The sequence below is a fragment of the Dipteris shenzhenensis genome, chromosome 15 (genome assembly GCF_047967505.1).
Source record: "Dipteris shenzhenensis isolate YYH24624 ecotype China chromosome 15, Dip_SZ_1.0, whole genome shotgun sequence".
Lineage (NCBI taxonomy): Eukaryota > Viridiplantae > Streptophyta > Polypodiopsida > Gleicheniales > Dipteridaceae > Dipteris > Dipteris shenzhenensis.
Genome location: NC_141610.1, coordinates 4,489,267 through 4,514,200, shown reverse-complemented (window position 1 = coordinate 4,514,200; position 24,934 = coordinate 4,489,267).

Sequence of the window (24,934 nt, the reverse complement as noted above, 5' to 3'; positions counted from 1 at the left end):
TTTGCCACATCTTCAAAAAATGCAAGGGGAAATACAAAAATGCATTGAGTCACTAATGTTCTAGGGGGATACAAAAATGCAGTCGACACCATCTTACAACAAAGGTTGTATAAAGCCTCTCCTATTGGATAATACTATTCCACTCAAACCCATGCAAAAATTGATCTTAGATCCTTTAGCTCTTCTAGGTCATCAAGCTTCAAGCTTTTAGAGGTGGGAAGTCAAAATTCTTGTAAGTCATTCTTAAAATCCTCCCCATATCTTAGCCATGCAACTTCATGGAGATGAATGCATAATGTCAACTCCCGTTCCTTCTCCCTGGGACATCTTTATTTTGAATGAACCAAAGTTTTATTAAAGTTGAATCTTTGTTCTCCCTGCAAGCAAAATGTTCCAAACCTATGAAGTATCACAAAGCCATAAGAGGATGCAAGAAGACAATATGTTCATGTGCAATGCAAGACTTGATCAGGACGGGCACATCATCCCATGCGTGATGTACAACCCAGGCCAGCCAACTAGATGCTTCTTGGCTTGCTAAGTGATCTGCTTGGAGAACACCTGATTGTTTTTGAAAATTTCTCCTTCAAACCAAGGCACTGCCTACTTATATATAGAAATGCATTAATCAAGATTGAAATTGACATTCACATGTCACGGAGTACAAGAAAAGACACACTTTGACTATGGTGAGCATCATTCCAATCTAGCTTCCAGTGTTTCAATCTAGTGTTAAGTGAAGCATAAGCCATAAAGAAGCAGAAGACTATTCGAAAAGGTGCATTTCTTATGAGTTAGAAATCGCTTTTGCCCACTAAACTTTCAACAATAGCTTTTCCTGCAAAAAAACCAACCCCAAGGGGATTGTACGATACTATTCCAATATTTATGGCAGGCAGCCTAGGGAGATGTTTGGGTTTTCTCACACCCCCTTGAGCCACGTGTCATGAATCTAAGCCCTTGATCTCCCTTGATTTTGTTTGATGTAAAAGCTAAGCTTTTGACTAAAGCACTAAAAGCATATAGGTGCTTTTCACAATAAAAAGACTATATAAATGTTTCAAACCTATTTGATTTGAAGAGATGGTCTACTTGATTTGCCGGGAATGACTGGTCCAACAATTTACATATCGTTTTACTGCTCCTTTTCATGTCAAAACCCTTATTTTCAAAGATCTTAATTAAATGTTTGATTTGTATGAAAGCATTGAAGTCTTGTTTTTCAATATACAGTATTGGCATTACTTGCGATAGTATTACTTTTTCTGCAAAGCCTATTGGTCTATTGCCATCCCCCAAAATATACTTACATACTAGCAGGTATGGTAAGTAGTTCGTTTTTTCATATATGGAGGTGACTGCCACTCCATTGACTCTATGAGTTATTGTGATGGACATGTTAAGAAAGTTCACTTTTGTTCCAATCATTTGGTCCTCTAGACCTGGGGTTTTCACATCAGTTGTCTCTTTCATTTCTAAGAACTGGAGGGGGTAGATGCACCATGGGTCATGTCTCCCTTTATGTATTGGGTCAAAGAATAACATGGGTGTCTCTATATTTATCACGAGGATGTCATCCATATACCAATATACGTTTCTAAGGTTTTTGAGTATATCCCATTGGTCCAATTTCCAAAATTTGAGTATCACCTTATACTCAAACCAAAATAGGTATAAATTACACTATAATGGTGAACATGTGAAACCCATTGGGATGCCAGTTATTTGTTTAAAGATTTCCATCCCCAATTGAATGTGCATGTTCTCTAGGAGCCAACTATTGACTTCTATGCATTCTTCCTTTTGCAGGTGAATACTTGTCCATTCTTCTTGTCCCTCCATGTACATTCCTTTTTGTTTAAATGCAGTCGAATATATTTCAACTCCATTTTCTCAAAGGCCTAGTCAATGATTTCGGTCCTAACTGCCTTTAGTCCTCATTCCCCATCTAGGGGGATATTCTCACAGCATTTCGCGATGTCTGCTGTGAATTTGGGATTTTCTTTGGGAGGTTCAACTTAACGTCTTCATATGATGAATTCACAATCCAAAATGTAGTTAGTGCAATTCCTATACTATTCCAAACCTTGTCTTGGAGGTCCTTTGCCATTCTCATTATTGGATCTAGGCATCCTTGTAGTATCAATGTCATTGTTTTTGCCAATTCAAAAAATACACATGAGTGTGCATTCGTAATCCATTGGAATGCCTCCTTGTGGGCTTTGTATGTAGCCACATTAAGTAAGGAAGTGATAGTGACTCCTGAGAAGTGTAGGTCAAAGTTGTTGATCTCAGTGACCAGTTGGGTCTATGATCGATGGGTTCGTAATCTTTATAAAATCTTTGCTTCCCAATCTTTCCCTTGCTTTCTCATAGATAAATGCTTTGAAAATAAAATCCGGTGTATTGGTTGATTTGCCCGTAGAAGTTATTAGTAAACAGTTTGTCAAGCATTCGATTTTCGACCTCATTTTTGGTAGCTCCATGCAGCACATTTTTTCTTTGAATCAGCTTATTCTTTTCCTTGTAATATTCCAAAGTTTATCCCAACAAAACTAAAAAAAATACGGTTCCATTATATGAAATGGTATGTCTATGTTGTACCCTATAGTTTCTAATTTTCTCCATGTATGATGTAGGGACCGCACGGATCCATTAATGCTATGATTTTCTTTTATTATATGTCCTAACCCTTTTTTGATTTCCTTTCTCAACTTGGTGTTTTCTACAATGTCTGTGTCTAGAGTCACCACATGTCCCCATTCCTTATGTACAAACGTGGTGAGTGCTATGTTTTTGCAATTGCAAATATTATTCAGACATTATTGAAACGTTATTTCAGGTCTGCATAGGATATCTGACAAGGGTTTTTTGAAGGACCATCCAAAAGATATTTCATTAATCAATTCACAACCAAGACTACAATTCCATTCATCAAAGAAATCTTTGAACGATGCTTTTATGGAAAAAAACTCCAACATGGGGTTGTCAAATAAGACATGAATGAATGTATTAGGGGTGTTCTTCTTGCAATCCAACGTCAATCTTCCATGTGGCAACAAAGATACTGATTTCTGTAGACAAACACATACATGTTAGTCGCTATTCCTTCAAAAAGCTTGGCCCCTCATGGTGCAAGAAACCGTCTTGCTCTCTCTCAAGGCTTTTGTATTTCGTACCTATGATTCAGGGCTGTCCAGATGGACTGAGCAATCTGTAGGTGGTTGCCAATCAATAAACATGGTTCCTGTTTGGCCTTTTTGAAGGTAGGGGGTGTTACGGATGTACCCTCTAGTCATGCCTGAGCGACCAGCAAACCTCGCCCTCTTGGCTGGTCCATATGCTCTCATGGGTTGTGCTTTCAATGATCTAAGCATCAGTTCCCCATATGAAATAATGCCAGGAGAAGGCTAAGGTAACAACAGGGCTTGGGGGCTGTTCTCCATGTTTTTTACTGCTGTCAATACCAGCTCCCTCATATAGTAGAAATTGAGTGACGCTTTGCAAAACAAAACCATATCATTTGTTTTCATAAACAAGAGGAGGTTGTGCCCTACAGTCTATGTTCTCTTCCACACATCTGTATTTCACATATGGGCATCCCACATTGAAGATATCATTGAGGTATTTAGGAGTCCTCTTCTCTGTTTCTGATATTCTGCTTTTGCAGCTCCCAAAGACACCCACTAGCAAGGATGTTTTTGTCGAAGCTATGCTTGTTTATTAATATTAAATCTTGGTGAAAGTTTATCGAGCTAGTTTTTTTAGTTTCACTATATTTGTATAACATATTAGAAATTTATATGTTTTCTTTTAAAATTTAAAGAAAAACTTGTAAATCTTGGCCAAACTTTAAATTTATTCTCATAAAAGTTTCAAATCTTGGTGAATTTTTCAAGCCTTTATTTTTATTAGGGCATACAAACTTTCGACACCAATATAAAAGTTTCAGTTCTTTACGAAACTAATAGGAAAAAATCATCTATGCCCACTAGTGAAGCACACCTACAATAAGGTAGTACTGTCTTCCTCTATGAGTTGTTCTAAATTATCTGCCAGTTGCTTCACTAATGAAATAGTCTTATCAACATTTCCTTTCCCAAGCACTAGAATACGGCACCAGTCCTTAAAGGAGAGTTGTAACAACAACAACTTCATGGAATCTGGGTTTTCTTTTAGTTCCTGAGAATCCAACTCAATGCTGGTGTATTTCAATACTTCAAAATAGTAATCTTTTCCACACAATCTGGAAGACCCGTGTAGATATTTTTTTGAATAAACAAATGTATACCCAGCTCCCATGGGTTCTTCCAATAATGTATGCATTTCTGTATTTAGCATTGTATACCCTATCAATGTTTATCATATGTGTTTGAGTGTAATTCCTGTTATACCCTAGTCACCATCAAATATCAAAAGGAACCTTAATTCTATATGTCAAGTATGAATTTCTATACCAGTTCTAGATTGTTCCTGTGTCCATCATGGCACATTTTACTAAACTATCATTAGAACAGTTTGTGTTTTTAGTAATTTTCAAAGTAAAATCAAAGTGTTCCTGTTACTGATTCCAACTACTTCCTCTAGATCTTCACTTCCAAACTTCATCATACACTTCCAAACTTCATCATAAATGTTCTCAGAGAACTGTGCAGAGAAGTATAGGGACGCATCAGCCACCATCCAAACAAACATAGTTAGCTCAATTTGAGAAGGAAAGCTTCAATGCCCCTATACAGTTGTTATCTATGTCACTCCAGAATAGTAATCAGATATAATGACTAATGAGGTCTCTTTTCAACCAATATAGCATGTTAATGAAATTCTAGACTCAATAACTAGTAGAATTTGTGGTAGGCTTCCAATAACCAGTAAAGTGTTAATGTCCATCCTTACAATATCGGTAAAAAGATTATGGGGCCCTTATTTCATTAGGACTACAATATTTGAGAAATGGATTGCCTAATGATTATAGTTTCCATCACCTATTTTGCTGGTTAGAAATCATTCTTCTAACTGTATATATCCACAATTCACCATTAAAGGTAGTGGGAGTTGTAGTCCTACCAACACATTGCATCATACATCATTCCTTGCTTGGTCGTAACCTTATATTTGATAAGTAAAGGTGATTTAGTTCTATCTCCATGGATGGGAGTACTCCATACATATGCCATAGGCCAGAGATTAAACAGTATCTTGTAAAAATATAGTTCTGTCTTGACTATGACCATCAAGGTCTCATTATCAGTTTTCCCACTTCATCTTTTTCATTAAGAAAAAGTTTTAAGACCTTAATCCCTTTCATCAAGCAAATCCCATTCTCTTATTTACTACTTAGAAAGTCGTTTGGAGTAAGTGACCCTTTTGTCAGTATGCTCAGGGGTATGATATTGATCAGCATGCTGTTGTAATAATGGAGACCCTGGTGCTCTAGCCCTAAAACTAGTGACAACAATCCTTTTCCATCAAAGATTGTAGTGTGGTGAGCCTTCCTATACTGGCCAACTCTCTATACTCCTGCGTGGGAAAATAGAAGTAATAAATGTTCTCTATTGACACAAACAAAATAGAAGAGGTGATATCATAAAACGTGAGGGTATATCAGTCCTAGGAATCCATGTGGACAGTATTCTACCACTAGAAGCACCTTTCTTGGATCTTCACAGTGAGTGTTCTTTGGGTTCGCTCAATGCTTCATTGCATTAAGTGGTGGTACTTTCACAATGAATAGTTCAGGCCATGTCATACGGTTTGAGAAGAATGTATGATTCCAAAAGACATGAGTAATGTCCTTGTGTTGACACATTAGCTTGCTTTAAGAGCTCAATTCCTTTGCCTCTTTGTATGCAAAACTATTATTCTTTTCTTCATTATTGCAAAAGAAGTAGATTTGTTGGAAAAACTTTGCCAATTTTAATCATTTTGCATTGATAAAAGAACTTCATCAAACAAACATAATTTGTTTGGAGTGTTAGTGCAACAAAATGTTTTCATCTACTGAAAATTTGCACGAAATGGAGATTGATTTCAAAAATCATATCATTGCGGATCTTGATAGAATTGATATTGCTTCTAACTCCCCTTTTCTAGAGAAGCACCCTTGCAATACTGACATCATCAAATGCCTAATGCAGCTTACTCCTTCGTACTCACATTCATCATTGTTAGACATGCTTATCCAATCCATTCAAGTGAATGCAAATTCTAGCAATTGCTCTTGGAATGTTCTTCACAATGTTTACATTGACTAGAGTAATGACCTCGCTCGTGCTAAAGAAACCGAACGGATGGTGACAACTATCTCAACTTCAAGATCTTTATTATATAGTTGTTTAACTATCTTCTTGAGAATTTTACGTTGCTCCTTCCAACCGATTTGCAAGACAACTACATAATCATAAAAAACTTTCCAAGTTCGCTTCGCTCAAACCATTGGCTTCTACACAATTTTCCTTTGCATGAAACTCCACATAAAAGAGCATATGTGCCCAGGAGTAACAAACACGAAACCAAACTTGCGTTCATACTTCAAAGCAATGTTAACTTAAGTGCCAAAGAACTTGCTATATATTCATTGAAATGCACAAGGAAGTTCCTTACACTATGCAATCCATAATTCGTAGGATATATAGGATAAAAAACCCAAACATACCAAAGTGCCAAAACTTGAACATTGAGCATGCAATAGATGATGACATACAAACTGCTGAAGCAAGAGAGCTTTCTCTTACAAGCAATACCACAATGACTCATTTCATAGACCTAAAGAAAACAAACAAAAGAAAATGTTGTCATAATAGTACTATTAATAACTACATAAGGACTATAAAAGAGTCTCCGCAAGCTCCTTGCATATGTTGTAAAACTTTAACATTTCGCTTGAAGCTACACAAAATGAAGCCATCCATGACTACTTTCTTGCCGTACAGAATAATATCGTTCATTGCAAGCTTCCTTCGAAAAAAAAAAGCTTATGCTCAATATGTTTGAAATTCTTCGGGTTCACTCAATGCTTCATTGCATTAAGTGGTGGTACTTTCACAATGAATAGTTCAAGCCATGTCATAGGGTTTGACAAGAATGTATGATTCCAAAAGACATGAGTAATGTCCTTGTGTTGACACATTAGCTTGCTTTGAGAGCTCGATTCCTTCGCCTCTTTGTATGCAAAACTATTATTATTTTCTTCATTATTGCAAAAGAAGTAGATTTGTTGGAAAAAATTTGCCAATTTGAATCATTTTGGATTGATAAAAGAACTTCATCAAGCAAACATAATTTGTTTGGAGTGTTCGTGCAACAAAATGTTTCCATCTGCTGAAAATTTGCACAAAATGGAGATTGATTTCAAAAACCATATCATTGCGGATCTTGATAGATTCGATATTGCTGCTAACTCCTCTTTTCTACAGAAGCACCCTTGCAATACTGACATAATCAAATGCCTAATCGAGCTTATTCCTTCGTACTCACATTCATCATTGTTAGACATGCTTATCCAATCCATTCAAGCGAATGAAAACTCTAGCAACTGCTCTTGGAATGTTCTTCACAATGTTGACATTGACTGGAGTAATGACCTTGCTCGTGCTAAAGAAACCGAATGGATGGCGACAACTATTTCAACTTCAAGATCTTTATTATATAGTTGTTTCACTATCTTCTTGAGAATTTTATGTTGCTCCTTCCAACCGATTTGCAAGACAACTACATAATCATAAAAAACTTTCCAAGTTCGCTTCGCTCAAACCATTGGCTTCTACACAATTTTACTTGATCAAACTACAACACAATGCAATTTTTTTTTTTGCATGAAACTCCACGTAAAAGAGCATATGTGCCTAGGAGTAACGAACACGAAACCAAACATGCGTTCATACTTCAAAGCAATGCTAACTTAAGTGCCAAAGAACTTGCTATATATTCATTGAAATGCACAAGGAAGTGCCTTACACTATGCAATCCATAATTCGTAGGATATATAGGATTAAAAACCCAAACATACCAAAGTGCCAAAATTTGAATATTGAGCGTGCAATAGATGACATACAAACTCCTAAAGCAAGAGAGCTTTCTCTTACAAGCAATACTACAATGAATCATTTAATAGACCTAAAGAAAACAAACAAGAGAAAATGTTGTCATAATATATAGTAATATTAATAACTACATAAGGACTATATAAGAGTCTCTGCAAGCTCCTTGCATATGTTGTAAAACTTTAACATTTCGCTTGAAGCTACACAAAATGAAGCCATCCATGACTACTTTCCTGTTGTACAAGATAATATCGTTCATTTCCAGCTTCCTTTGAAAGAAAAATGCTTATGCTCAATATGTTTGAAAAGCATTAAAAAAATATTGTGCCTACCTTTTGCCACGTTAACATGCCACTTTGAAAGGAAACACAGCAGAGACGTGTTTTAAATAACATAGAAGTGCAACTTGTTTCAATTCGTATCCCTTTTGCACAAATACGTGAGTTGACATTTAATGTTTAATACAACCTTAAGGGAAGCATTGTGAATGTATTTGCAGATATTCATAGAGTCCAACGCATCCTCCCACGGTTTCTTATTGATGGTGCTACAACCATGGTTGGTATTAAAAGAAAACTTCAATACACACATTTTTATATGAGTGGCTTAATAAGGCCTACTCTCACAATGCGTGCATTGAATGAGCTTCTACCCAGTCCTTTGTACAAGAAAGAAAAAGTTTCTTTGAACCAAGAATGGGGCAAACACATCCATTCTTTGCAAGAAAATAAGTTAGAGGACGACTCATTAACAACTACCTCCATGGACGATGAAAATGACAATTTAAAACTTGACACCCTCATACATGGGATTTACACTAGTCAACAAGTCATTGACTTTGAAGACTATAAAACAATAACTGTTGCACCTTCTGAAGGCTTTTCTCCTCTAAGCATCTTTAAAAACAAACATTGCAAAGAATTGGCATTCCCTAACCTCTTCTATGGCCATCCATGCGCGTACATATACCTAATCAAACTTCTTACCAAGAAATTGCATAATGGGAACTTACAAACACTGATCAACGCTTTGCATCAGCCATAGAAACTTATTCTTCAAAACCATCAAAGTATGGTTTGTCAAGTATTGTCCTCAACTTGGATATGCATGCATAAAGCGACAATTGGGTCAAAGACACACAGTATGAACTTAATGTTCTACACATCAAAAACTCATCCTTCATGGACACCAATCTTCCAATTACTCGTGAATTTCAAATAGGAAAAAATTTCATCAACACCATTTGCAGACATCAATTCCCCATACAACCAACAGCTCCTTGAACAATTCATCGTTCGCAAAAGCTTTCCATGGACATGTTAGCATTCGATCCTACCAGCATCAAATCCCATGGCCTTGCTTACACCGCACTCTCGTGCATCAAGGATCCATCTAACCTCTTCATCTTGCACACTTTACAAATGCAACTCGTAAAAGTTGACAATGCAGTTTTATAAGAAATTGAACGACTACAAACCACACATGCATGGAAACTCGACTACGTCAACTTCGCCCATCAATACATTGCAATGCCAACTATACAATCCTTGAACACAAGAACATTTGATAAACACAAGGAAGAAGTACCATACTTTGCAATCAAAACATTCTTGCATCACATATACTCTTGTCTACAAGAAACACAGACAAAATCACATCATAACCCAAACATTCTAGACTTTAAACATGTCATTGAGACAACAGGCGTTGAAATTACTACGTACTTCAAAAAAGAACTAACTCTGATTAAGAAAGAATATTACTTCAATGATAGAGTCCAATGCCTCCTAACATTTTTTAAACATTAAACCTCTCAAAACATAGCCATAATAAATGTATATAAGCCACCAACAACAAAAACAAACACTTTAATTCATTTACTAGAATGCATACTAGGCAATTTTAATACAAACATTCCCACATATATCTTATGAGACTTCAACATTCATTACACAACAAAAACAAGTAACATGGACAAACTCCAAAATTTCATGGAACGCTTTAACATGAAACAACTCATATCCCAACCCACTACGATTCACAATTCAACATTGGATCATATTTGGACAAACTTACATTCAGCAAGGAGCGACTTACAGGAACCTTGTACACATATTGGTCAGACCATTCAATAATATACACGACCCTTTCATGAACATATGTACAAGCCTATGAGGCAAGCCTATTGAATGAAATTCACCTTGTTTTCAAGGAATGCTCAAAGAGAAACACATAATCAATATACGTTTGTGAGTCCACTATCGAGCATTGGATCCATACAACGAAAACATATATGGCTCCAGCAAACTCTTGCCAAATCCGAAATCGATAATGAGCTACGAACGACTCTTTCAAGCAAAGAAGGAATGCTGGTGGCAACACTGATCGAGCCAATTACCACATGATCAGCTAGTACTATAAGAAGTTGTTTGGGCGCTAATCTCTGCATAACGGCGGGCAGACTGCAATAACGGATCCAGGCAAGTTGAGTGAGAGAGAGAAAGCGCGCGCTCCATATCTTTGATTAGACATTCGTATCGTCGATGTGGGACGGCCCTGGAGTTGACGAAGGTGGGCCTCCTTGTGGGAGCATACTAAAAACCTCAGTCCGTTGGCGCTTCAACGTGAGCAATTTCCCGTTCAAAACCTCAGTCCGTTGGTAAGCTCCCCCCGGACTAGCAATACTGTGCGAGAAACGAGTAGCGGCATCACATAGAAGAGTCAAGTTCGGACTCAGCATGAACAGCACGAGATAGTTGAGAGCAACATACTTCACCATGAATGGCAATGAGTTACTCATCGTACCCCGCAATGTCTTGACAGCAAGAAGCTTACGTACAAAGCTTAAGTACAAAGAGTCAGGATTTTCCATGTAATGAAGTGGTAGCGAATCGGAGTTACTAAGAGAAGACATGCAGACCTTTTTATATACTAAATGGTACAGCCTTGGCGACAGAAAGGCAAGCACAACTTGGTCTACGATCAAATATGTGCAACTTCCAAGCAGTCTAAAAGACGCGTGGACCTGGAAACTGCAGGGCTCTTCTTGCGAACGATTGTGGTCTCTTCTTACAAATGTGGTGCCTTGCCGTTTCAAAACCCATCCGAGGAAAGACGAAAACTTGAGACTTTCCCTCGTGATATATGTCCTCAAGTTCTTGCATATCACGTTCTAACTTCTGAATCCAAAGCTTGTTTTGAAATGTGTATCGCCCAACGATTGTCAACGATGTGATCCATGGTTCGCCGTTTCAACTCGTCTATCCGTGGTGCTAGGAAAAATCTGGTCTTTTTCTTACCAAAGTATGTCCTCCTAGGATTAAGAGTACATCACACTAAGTCAATAAATTATTTGACTTGTGGCACGGGTTACATTCTTGTAATGTCCAAATCCATGGCAAAGCCACGGGAATGAATTAGTAGAGTCCTATGCATCAGATTTTGCATGCCAAGCTTACTTGCACGTCTAACATATAGTGACCATAAGTGAAATTAGAGCATATGACAACTATAAACTCAAATCAATGTTGTTTCTAGAGCTTGCAGTAGCAAAAGCAAAGGGCATTGATCCCAAGCGGAAAGCCGTGCTTGAAGGTCCCCAAGGCAACCCCAACCGCAGAAGAGTCGAGCTCGGAGAGGTGGAGCTTTCATCAATATCTATGCTCCACTGGCGGAAGAAATGGATCGAGATGAAGACTATGATGCAGGATGAAGCGCACGCTAGAAGGCCACATTTAGCATGCATCTCATGGAACATCAGAGGTGCATATGCTCTTTGGAAACAACAAGTGGTCAGGAGGATACTTAGCGCTCAAAAACCGAAGGTGCTGGCTTTGCAAGAACTCAAAACGAGAGATAGAAACCTAGACGAAATCTACATTCGAGGCTACACGTGCATTGGCAACTACCCCCAGGCAGGAAGGGGGGGGAGTACTACCCTCATTATCAGTGAACAACTCTCAGTGGCTACTGTCGAAAGTGCTCCAAGGGGAGAATACATAGCGGTGGAGCTGTCTTGCTAGGAAGTAAAGTTTATAGCCATTTCTGTCTATGCCCTGAACTGCTCCACTGAGAGAGCATCCTTGTGGGGGAGGCTAAGATCTCTAATAGAGGGGAAACATGCTTTACTGCTCGGGGATTGGAACTCTGTCTTCAGTGCCTAAGACCGATCTCAGGATGCAAAGGCTTTAAGCAGTGAAACCGATGCTTGGCAACTCTTCAAAAGGAGCTACAACCTAGTTGATTATGTCTCTTTCAACAACCTTAGAAGCATGCAAGCCTTCACATGGAGCAACAAGCAAGCAGGCAGCACATGGAGGGCATCCTGACTCGATAGGATCTACTTCTTGCAAGGTGCTTGGTGGATCATGCCTAGAGTTCATGGATAGGTGCTCACTGACTCTTTCGCGTCCAATCACCTCCCAATCATGGTGTCTTTTGATCTTGGAGTAGGGTATCTGCCCACGATCTCAAGCTGCAAGAGGGATTAGTACAAAGAAATAACCTCCTAATAAACTACATAAGCAATATAATTTGAGATTGATGCTTACAAATTGGGCTTGAGATTGATGCTTACAAATTGGGCCTTCCATGATTCAACACCCCCTGCTCCAAAATGCACACTTCCATATTCCTCCATTTGGATCCTTCGTGCCTCCACATGCTGCAGACTAGGGTCCTCCCTCACTGACTTCATTGCTTTCTTCCACTCAGGCTTGTGAGCGGTGTGGGGCGGGCCCCTTGGTGATTGACCTCCCTCAAGCCTGGCAAGCTCTGCTAGTGCCTGCCTCTTAAGCAAAGATCTTTTATTGCCAAGTATCGTAACAATCTTTGACTTGGCCCATTTATCTGTGAACTGGCAATTGGGGGGGTTAGGATACCTAGAGCGAACAGCAGTGAGGGTCTCATCAGCCAACCTCTTTGGCTGGTCTTTGAAGTGGATAAAGCAATCTCTATAATTGTTAGCAATTAGAGAGCGCATGAAGGCCATCATGTCCTTCCCCGGCGCATCCATCAAGATGCCTCCTGTCTGAGTGATGTCATAGAATATCGTACCATCACCTGAAGGCACGTCTAAATCATCTGAATCATCATCGTCCCCACCGCCACCCGTCCCAAAGCACTGTGCCATGCATCCCCTGCCGCTCTCCCTACTACTACGCTTGCTACCGTGTCGTGCCGAGCTCGTACGCTAGCCACTCGTAGCTGGAGACTGCATGGGACTACGCTGACCACTCGTAGTTGGAGAACCGAGTCTCGATGGCACAGGAGTACGTCGACGGCTCTGCGAGACATAAGGACCTCCTGATGGCATGGGGGAAGGGGCATAAGACGGCATGGTAGAAGGGGCATAAGACGGCATGGGGGAAGGGGCATAAGACGGCTGCGCTGACTCTGTTGGGGTGATCTCAGCAAGTGTGGGGTGGTTTGGAGTCTGTAGTGCCGACTCCTAGGGAGTGTTTAGAGTACCCATCATATACCCGTATAACTCTGCAGGACTAGGAGGGTGCCCTAAAAGGTTATATAAGTCCTTCCAAATAGAATCCCGGGGATGAGGTGAGCTGGAAGCACTTCGTGGCCACATGTTGAACTGGAAAAAAGAAAAAAAATCTATTACTAATGAGCTGTGAAGAAAGGGGAAGGGAAGAGAGAATCGGGTTACTGTATAATAGCGATAGAGAGCCCGTCTATTTTTGCGTATAACAACGTGTCTATATGCGCAGCTGTTTGTGTCTGCAAACATCCTAGATGTGCATTTAAAGGTGCCTGTAGACACGATTTTAGACGCGCTCTAAAATGCACCTATAGACGCGCTCCGACAGATGGACTTTTCTAAAAAGTAGAAAAGGACATTGCGCCCGACACACAAACGTGACACTGATACCCATATCATGCGTTTTTTGGATAGGAGAGAGCACAAATCCAAAAAGAGTTGGATACGATAAAGTACAAATCCAAAGAGAGCAAACTTCCAAAAAAGATCAACTGCAAAAAGACTTACCTTGAATAGAGGTATGGAAGGCTCTTCTCCTTTTTCAAAGTTGCAGCTTCTCTTTCTTGTTTGCCCTCCTCTCCTTTAAGCTTGGAAGTAAGTGTGGGTGCCTTCCTCTTGAGTGTAAGCTTGGAAGCAAGTGTAGGTGCCCTCCTCTTAAGCGTCGAAACTGTGCATCAACTAATAACGAAACAAGCAAGCCGCGTGAAGTATAAGTAGTGTGAAGAAAAGCAAAGCGAGCGCACTAAAAGCAGGTTGAAAAGCCGCGTCTATAAGTGCATCTAATAGCGCGTCTATAGGCACGTCTGTATACACAGAGTAGACACAATTTTAGACACGGTTTTAAACGTGGTTTTAGACGCGCACCACAGAACAAACAGACGCTCTTTTAGATGCGCCTTTAGACGCGGCACAGAGTTTGAGAGGAAACATTTGAAGAAGAGCAAATTTTTTTGGGTTGTTTGTTTGTAGGATGTCTTCATCTTCAACAAGTAGCTCCAGTGAGGATGAATCCCTCCGTATCCACCATCGCAAAATGTGGTTGGAGCAAAAAATCAAATGTATGTGTGATCGATGTCAAGGAAACATGTATCGTGCACGCAGGATTACACTCAATCACATCTCAAAGCATGGAGAATGGGATGCGACCGTAAACATGGTAAGTGTTAAAGAGTTAAGGTTGATTGAGATACCTATGGGTGTTCATATGTTTGAGTTATGATCCCGTTTTAATTTGATACAGGATGCAGTGCCACACCCGCATATGTTGCCCTATGCTCGCCATGAGGAGGCGAAGCTTCGGCGATATGAGGTGGGATCTTCAGAAGGGACTGTTACGGATTCATGGAGTGATGGTGATAGTAGCCCTCCGCCATTACCTCATGAAGCCGTGGAGGAGGAGGTGTTTGATGATATGGTGCGGGATTTATATGTCCATCAAGGGAGGGATGACAGCATGGAGCAGGATGATCTTTTTACTGCAGCATCGACTCCACTGTTTGAGGGGTGCACATTCTCTGTTCTACGTGCCTCCCTTGAGTTACTAAACTTGCAAACCATCTATGGATGGAGCAATGCAAGTTTGAATGCATTACTCAAGTAAGATTTTGCAAACATGGTGAATTATGCTAGTGGGTCAATTACTCGAATGCTTTTCCTCATTTATGGTCTTCACATGCAGGCTATTGTGTAAAATGCTTCCAAGGGAGAATAAATTACCGACCTCAAGAGATATGGCAAGGCAACATGTGACCTCTCTTGGAGGATTAGATTACAAGCGCATCCATGCATGTGTCAACGATTGCGTTTTGTTTCGTGGACTCCATAAGGATGCAAGAGAGTGTCCTACTTGTGTGGAGAGGCAAGATATAGAGCAGATCTCAAAACTTTGGACGTGCCTCGTAAGGTTTTGTGACATTTTCCCATAATCCCTCGCATCCAACATATGTTCAAGTGCAAATCTATTGCAGAGCTCATGTCATGGCATTCCTCCCATCGATCAACCGATGGCAAGTGGAGAACTCCCGCAGACTCTCTTGCATGGAAGCATATTGAAGACACATGGCCAGGCTTCAAGGAAGAACCTAGGAGCTTGAGACTTGGATTGGGTATGGATGGTGTGAACCCATTTGGTCTCAAAAGCACCTCTTACGGTGTATGGCCAGTGGTATTGGTGAATTATAATCTTCCACTCTCTATGGCTATTAAGAAAGGACATGTTATGCTATCCCTTCTAATTCCAGGGAAACATAAAGTCAAAACCCTGATGTTTATTTGGAGCCTTTGATTGACGAGCTAGAGATACTTTGGAGAGGTATCGAGGTGCATGATGTGAGCAGGCCTCCCTCATCATGAGACTTCAACTACAAAGCAGTCTTGATGTGGACGATGCATGACTTCCGAGGCTATGGCAAGTGTTCAGGTAAGCATTGCACTTCTAAGTTTGAGGGCAAAGGATGTGGCACCCTGACCCACCTTCAACTCTTAATTGCGTCTATTTTTCACTACATCGGGTTACCATGCATGTCCTGTTTGTGGTCCTTTGCTAGTTGCCTCACGGGCAGACGCATTGAATAAGGTTATCTATGAGAATCACCATCGATTTCTCCCACCTGATCATCCTAGATATGTTGCCCCTTGGAATGAAGTCCTCCCACAATCACTCACCATGGGAGATTGGATGAGAATTTAGGACGGTTCCACGACTCCTCCACCACTTGGCATGAGCCGGTAAGGGTTTCTAGCTATTGTGTGCTATATTGACTGGAAATAAAGATTGCCCACTAACACTTTATTTTGTTTAGATACTCCATCTTTTATCGTTTACCATATTGGTCCCACCTCAAGATCAATCACCTGCTTGATCCCATGCATATCTTCAAGAATGTGGCATCTACCATTTGGGAGCATTTGAATGGGACACGAGATTCCGTAGGCATAAGGGAGGATCTACATACCACAGGGAGGATGCGTGAAGCCTGGCCACAAGAGAGACCAAATGGGCATGTTTTTTTACCTTGGATGTTATCAAAGCTAGAGATGGCAACGGTGAAGCACGCTATTACTACAATTCGTACTCCCACTGGCTCGGGGGGGTCACTATGTATAAACCCTCTATATCACATGCGTTCAAGGCCTATATTTAAAGTCCCTTATCTGTAAAAAATTTCATTAAAAAAATGTACCCCTTTTCTATATAAATCTGTAAATTTTTTCCAAACCTATTTTAAATAGTCCCTTATGTATATTTATTTCTGTAAATTTTAGAATTTAAAAAAATCCTTCTGTTGAACTCACGTGATAGGGTTACATATGATGAGTGACCCCCCCGAGCCCACTGGATGCATGAGGTGTTTGAAGGGAGCCTTTACAAAGAGCAAGAAAAGAGGTGTAGAGCAATTATATGGCTTGAAATCTCATGATTGGTACAAGATTCTCCAAGTAAGTATTTTATGTGCATAATATCTTTTTCCTTCCAAATGTGTGAGTGAGTAATTATAAGCAACTAATGAACCACCTTCTCATGGGTTCAGTTCATACTACCTACTAGCATTTCATGTAGTGCATCGAAGGATGTGAAAGATTGTATTTACAAGATGGGCGAGCTTGTGAGGTACTTTACATGATACAAAATATGATGCATATCAATGCTCCATGCAAGTTTGAATGAATATTGCTAATATGGTGTACTTTTTTATTTCTAGGTATGTGAGCTCAAAGGAAATAGATCCCACCACGCTTGAGAATGCTCGAGTTATGTCAATGGAGGTGGTTTGTTTAGTGGAGGAGACATTTCCACGTTCTATTCTCACAAGCCAACTACATCTTATAGTGCATTTGGTGGATGAGATTGCTATATGTGGTACTATACATGCACGATGGTTGTTCTTCCTCGAGCGCTTCATGAAGACCTTGAAGGGCTTTGTGAGACAAAATGCAAGACCCGAAGGTAGCATGGCCGAGGGTTGGTTGGTACAAGAGTCACTTGTATATATTTCTGAGTTTCTTGTTGATGTGGATAGCTCTCTCCCACGACTATGGAGAGATGATGAAGACATAAGGATGACCTTTATTGTGCCTCAAGGGAAAGGACGCAACAAAGTAATAGACACAGAGTTGCATAATAGTATCAACCTCTTTTGCGTGCTTAATAGTGATGTGATGAAAAGATGGGTGACAAGATACCACCAAGTTGAGAAAGGAAATCAGAAAAGGGTTAGGACATATAATAAAAGAAAATTATAGCATTAATGGATCCATGCGGTCCCTACATCATACATGGAAAAAATTAGAAACTATAGGGTACGACATAGACATACCATTTCATATAATGGAACCATACTTTTTATAGTTTTGTTGGGACAAAGTTTGGAATATTACAAGGAAAAGAATAAACCGATTCAAAGAAAAACTCTGCTGCATGGAGTTACCAAAAATGAGGTCGAAAATCGAATGCCTAACAAGCTATCTACTAATAACTTCTATGGACAAATTAATCAATACATTGGATTTTATTTGCAAAGCATTTATCTATGAGAAAGCGAGGGAAAGATTGAGAAGCAAAGATTTTATAAAGATTATGAACCCATCGATCCTAGACCAATTGGTCACTATCACTTCCTTACTTAATGTGGCTACATACAAAGCCCACAAGGAGGCATTCCGATGGGTTATGAATGCACACTCATGTGTATTTTCTGAATTCACAAAAACAATGACACTGATACTACAAGGATGCCTAGATCCAATAATGAGAATGGCAAAGGACCTGCAAGACAAGGTTTGGAATCGTACAAGAATTGCACTAACTGCATTTTGGATTGTGAATTCATCATATGAAGTTAAGTTGAAACTCCCAAAGAAAATCCACTCTTTATTCATAGTAGACAGCGGGAAATGCTATGAGAATATCCCCCTAGATGGGGACTTGGGACTAAAGACAGTTATGACAGAAATCATCGACTGTGCCTTGGAGAAAATGGAGTTGAAATATATTCGACTACATTTAAACAAAAAGGAATGTGCATGGAGGGACAGGAAGAACGGACAAGGGATTCACGTCCAAAAGGAAGAATGCATAGAAGTCAATGATTGGCTCCTAGAGAACATGCACATTCAATTGCGGATGGAAATCTTTAAACAAATAACTGGTATACCAATGGGTTTCACATGTTCACCATTATGGTGTAATTTATACCTATTTTCGTTTGAGTATAAGGTGATACTCAGATTTTGGAAATTGGACCAATGGGATATACTCAAAAACCTCAGAAACGTATATTGGTATATGGATGACATCCTCATGATAAATATAGAGACACCCATGTTATTCTTTGACCCAGTACATGAAGGGAGACATGACCCATGGTGGATCTACCCCCTCCAGTTCTTAGAAATAAAAGAGACAACTGATGTGAAAACCCCAGGTCTAGAGGACCAAATGATTGGAACAAAAGTGAACTTTCTTAACATGTCCATCACAATAACCCATAGAGTCAATGGAGTGGTAGTCACCTCCATATATGATAAAACAGACTACTTACCATACCTGCTGGTATGTAAGTATATTTCGGGGGATGGCAATAGACCAATAGGCTTTGCAAAAAAAGTAATACTATCGCAAGTAATGCCAATACCGTATATTGAAAAATAGGACTTCAATGCTTTCATACAAATCAATTATTTGATTAAGATCTTTGAAAATAAGGGTTTTGACATGAAAAGGAGTAGTAAAACGATATGTAAATTGTTGGACCAGTCATTCCCAGCAAATCAAGTAGACCACCTCTTCAAATCAAATAGGCTTGAAATGTTTATATAGTCTTTTTATTGTGAAAAGCACCTATATGCTTTTAGTGCTTTAGTCAAAAGCTTAGCTTTTACATCAAACAAAATCAAGGGAAATCAAGGGTTTAGATTCATGACACGTAGCTCAAGGGGGTGTAAGAAAACCCAAACATCTCCCTAGGCTGCCTGCCATAAATATTGGAATAGTACCATACAATCCCCTTGGGGTTGGTTTTTTCTCAGGAAAAGCTATCGTTGAAAGTTTAGTGGGCAAAAGTGATTTCTAACTCGTAAGAAATGCACCTTTTCCAATAGTCTTCCGCTTCTTTATGGCTTCTGCTTCACTTAGCGCTAGATTGAAACACTGGAAGCTAGATTGGAATGATGCTCACCATAGTCAAAGTGTGTCTTTTCTTGTACTCCGTGACATGTGAATGTCAGTTTCGATCTTGATTAATGCATTTCTATATATATGTAGGTAGTGCCTTGGTTTGAAGGAGGAATTTTCAAATAGAATAAGGTGTTCTCCAAGCAGATCACTTAGCAAGCCAAGAAGCATCTAGTTGGCTCGGTTGTACATCAGGCTCAGGGGAGTCACTATGTATAAACCCTCTATACCACGTGCATTCAAGGCCTATTTCTAAAATCCCTTATCTGTAAATTTTTCATTAATAAAATGTACCCCTTTTCTATACAAATCTGTAAATTTTTCCCAAAACTATTTTAAATAGTCCTTTATGTATATTTATTTCTATAAATTTTAGAAATAAAAAATATCCTTCTGTTGAACTCACGTGATAGGGTTACATATGATGAGTGACCCCCCCGAGACATCAGGCATGGGATGCTGTGCCCGTCCCAATCAAGTTTTGCATTGCACATGAAAATATTGTCTTCTTGCATTCTCTTATGGCTTTGTGATACTTCACAAGTTTGGAGCATTTTGCTTGCAGGGAGAACAAAGATCAAACTTTAATAAAACTTTGGTTCATTCAAAATAAAGCTGTCCCAGGGAGAAGGAATAGGAGGTGACATCATGCGTTCATCTCCATGAAGTTGCACGCCTAAGATATGGGGAGGATTTTGAAGAATGACTTACAAGAATGCTGACTCCACCTCTAAAATCTTGAAGCTTGATGAGATAGAACAGCTAAAGGATCTAAGATCAATTTTTGCATGGGTTTGAGTGCTCGGGGGGGTCACTATGAGTAAACCCTCTATATCACGTGTGTTCAAAGCCTATTTCTTAAATCCCTTATCTATAAAATTTTCATTAATAAAATGTACCCCTTTTCTATACAAATCTGTAAATTTTTTCCAAAAGTATTTTAAATAGTTCCTTATGTATATTTATTTTTGTAAATTTTAGAAATAAAAAATATCCTTCTGTTGAACTCACGTGATAGGGTTACATATGATGAGTGACCCCTTCGAGTTTGAGTGGAATAGTATTATCCAATAGGAGAGGCTTTATACAACCTTTGTTGTAAGATGGTGTCGACTGCATTTTTGTATTCCCCTAGAACATTAGTGACTCAATGCATTTTTGTATTTCCCCTTGCATTTTTTGAAGATGTGGCAAAGCCAGTGGCCATGGTTGCTTAAGCACTCGAGGAAAAACAAGCACATATACAGCATGGTTGGTGTAGAATAACCTGTGTCTTCTCTCTCATCATCTACCATGGTTACCATTCTTTGTCTCATTTTAGTTCTATTTCCATTCTCTGTTACTTTATCCAATCTTTTGGGCATGCCTAATGAATACTATTCATCTTGTATATTCAATCAAGAGCCCCTCTAATAGAAGTTTCTCTTATCAATGAGTCCCTCTATATTATCGAAAATCAAATCAAATCTCCACTACAAAAAGTGCATGTCTTCTTCGAAAAGCCTTTCTATATCAGTAAAGGTCTTAGACTCTCCCAAGCTCTCCACATACCCTTCCATAAATCCGACCCTTTGGTCACATATTGTATACTTTCAAAAATGGCAGACCCTTCTAGGAAGAACTTCAAGTGCTTAAGCTCGCAAAGAATTAACCTTAGTAGTATTCCATCTAGCTAGCTCTGCTCAAATTGTATCAGGATTAAGCATCACCTTCAAAGTCCATTGCCCCATAAATTTGCTTGATGATTTGTCAATGTTGACAATAACAAAACCACGAACATTCTTGGGCATTATGCAGATAGAATTTCCATTTGACCTTAGCCAACTTTCTTTGTCCGAGCTCTCATCCCCACAAAAATAGAGAGTTATCGAAACCCTTTATGAGGGTGAAATAAAGTAAATGATTATTGGGTGAATACAATGATTTAGCACAAAATTTCTCTAGCCAATGTAGGTTGTAGTCCTTGGAACCTTCCCTTACCTATCTTTATTCAAACATTTGAATCCCTTAGGTATGCCCAACAACCAAAAATCTCACCCTCTCTCAAGCATTTTCATCCTTTACCTAATAAAATATCTAGTCAAGGGTGTTTGGTCTCAAAGACACCGCTCTTACTATGGTTGAATCCTCAATCCTGAAGCCACACAACATGTGTCCAAACAATGTATCACTGTCTTGAATCCGGGCAAAGTTGGTGTCCTCCATGAACTATCGACTAACAATTTGCCTACCACTCGTAAGTTGAATACCTTTGATTTTACCTCCATCAACTTCTTCGTGTTTAAGCCATCCTAGAGAGTCTACACCTTTGGCAAAAAGGAGGGGTGAGAGGGACATCCATGTCTAATTGATCTTTGCAAAGGAAAATCCTCATAAGTTTGTCCTTTACCTTCAATTTTGGCTCCAACTTGTACTAAGCGAATTTCAACATAACTCCAAAACATTGGACCTATACCCATATCCATGCATTATCTTTGTAGAAAACCCCACTCCATCCTATCGTAGGCCTTATCAAAGTCGACCTTTATCAAGCAAATATCTTGCTCCTCTACATACATCAAACCTTCCCATAATGTCAAAACTACCTCAAGGATGTGCCTGCCTCTAATAAATCCCTTTTGCTCCTCTATGATCCAGTCCACCACTTTAAATTTAAGCCTCAATGCTAGAGATTAAGCAAAGATCGACTTGTAATAGGTATTGTGCAAGGTAGGTGGCCTCTAGTTCTTATGCTATTCTTGCTATCCTCCATTAGAAGTAAGCTTAATCATCCCCATGTTTATTCTTGGGTCTCTTCTAGCCATGTAAATGGAACTCTATGGGTATCAAACTATTTATGGGCCTTAAACTAGGTGCATTTAAGGGCTGTGCAAAGTATCATACCCATCAGGGACCATTTGTATGGCTAGAAGACCACCTATGCACAATTTGCATAAAAAATGCATGATGCACGATGAAAAACAAGAAAATATTCTCTCCAAGCCATGAAAATTATGCATAAAGGGCATGAGACTTTCACAAGAATTAAACTACATGAGTCTAAGGCCCATGAAAGGTATCATGCTCATCAAGTACCATTTGTATGGCTAGAAGACCACCAATGCATATTTTTCTATGCTCATGCACGATGCATATTGAAAAAGAACTTACTATTCTTTCTAAGTCATGAAAATGGTATCTTATGGGCATGATACTTGTTAAACCAGGTGAGTTTAAGGCCCATACAAAGTATCATTCCCATCACGTACCATTTTCATGGCCAAAGACCACTGATGCATGTTTTTCTATGCTCATACATGATGCATGGTGAAAAACAAGGAAATATTTTTCTTCACCATGCAAATGGTACTTTATGGACATGATAGTTTTTATCAACCTTACACTAGGTGATTTTAAGGGCTATGAAAGGGATCATGCCCATTGGGTACCATTTGCATGGCTAGAAGACCACCAACGAATGTTTTGCATCGAAAATGCATGATGCATGGTGCAATTGAACAACAAAATATTCTCTCCAAGCCATACAAATGACACCTAATGAGAATCATACTCTACAAATATAGGTGAATTTAAGGACCATGAAAAGTATCATGCCCATCGAATATCATTTGCATGGCTAAAGACCACCGGTGTGTGTTTTCTATGCTCATGCACGATGTATGTTGAAAAACAAGGAAATACTCTTTCCAAACCATGAAAATGGTACTTGATGGGCATGATACTTTGTACAAGTATTAAAATAGGTGATTTTAAGGCCCATGAAGACTATCATGCCCATTGGGTATCACTTACATAGCTAGAAGACCACCGATATATGTTTTTCTCCGTGCATGGTGTACGAAAATATTGTTTCTTCACCATGCAAATAATATTTATGGGCATGATACTTTGCACAGGTCCTAAAATAGGTGATTTTAAGGCCCATGGAAAGTATCATGCCCATCAAGTACTATTTGCATGGCTAGAAGACCACTGATGCGTGTTTTTACATGCTCATGTATGATGCATGTTGAAAACCTAGAAATATTCTTTCTAAGCCATGAAAGTAGTACTTGATGGGCATGATACTTTGCACGGGACTTAAGAAAGTTTATTTTAAGATCCATACAATCTATCATTCCAGTTTTATTACCATTCTGCATGGTTAGAAGACCACCAATGCATGTTTTTCTATGCTTATGCATGATGCATGGTGAAAAACAAGGAAATATTCTTTCTTCACCATGCAAATGACATATGATGAGCATATACTTTTAGATGGCATTAAAATAAATTATTTTCATGGTTTTAAAAAGTTTCATGCCCATAGGGTACCATTTTCATGGCTAGAAGACCTCCGATGCATGCTTTGCATAAAAAATGCATGATGAATGCTAAAAAAATAGAAATATTCTCTCCAAGCCATGAAAATGACACCTAATAGACAAGATTCTTTGCACAAGTATTAAAGTAGGTAATTTTAAGGTCCATGAAAAGTATCATGCTCATTGGGCACCATTCATATGATGGCTAGAAGACCATAGACACGTGTTTTCCTACCCTAATGCAAGATGCATGTTTAAAAATAAGGAAATATTCTTTGCAAGCCATGCAAATGGTACCTAATGGGAATGATATTTCATGAGACTTACAATAGGTGGTTTTATGATATTTCATGAGACTTACAATAGATATCATGCCCATTGCGTACCATTTACATGGCTAGAAGACCACTCATGCATGTTTTTCTACATTCACACATGATGTATGCTTAAAAACAAGGAAATATTCTTTCTTCACCACGCAAATGGTAGTTGATGGGAATGATACTTATCATAGGCATTAAAATAGATGATTTAAGACCCACTCAAAGTATATTTCCCATTAAGTACCATAGAAGGCCACCAATGCATGTTTTTCTACTCTCATGCATGATGCATGCACATTCTTTCTTCATCATGATAATGGTACTGGATGGACATGATACTTTGCATGGAACTTAAAATAGGCGAGTTTAAGGCCCGTGAAAAGTATCATGCCCATCAAGTATTATTTGTATGGCTAGAATACCATCGATGCATGCTTTTCTATGCTCATACATGATGCATGTTGAAAAACAAAGAAATATTCTTTCTAAGCCATGAAAATGGTACCTCATGCTCGGGGGGGTCACTATGTATAAACCCTCTATACCACGTGCATTCAAGGCATATTTCTAAAATCCCTTATCTGTAAATTTTTCATTAA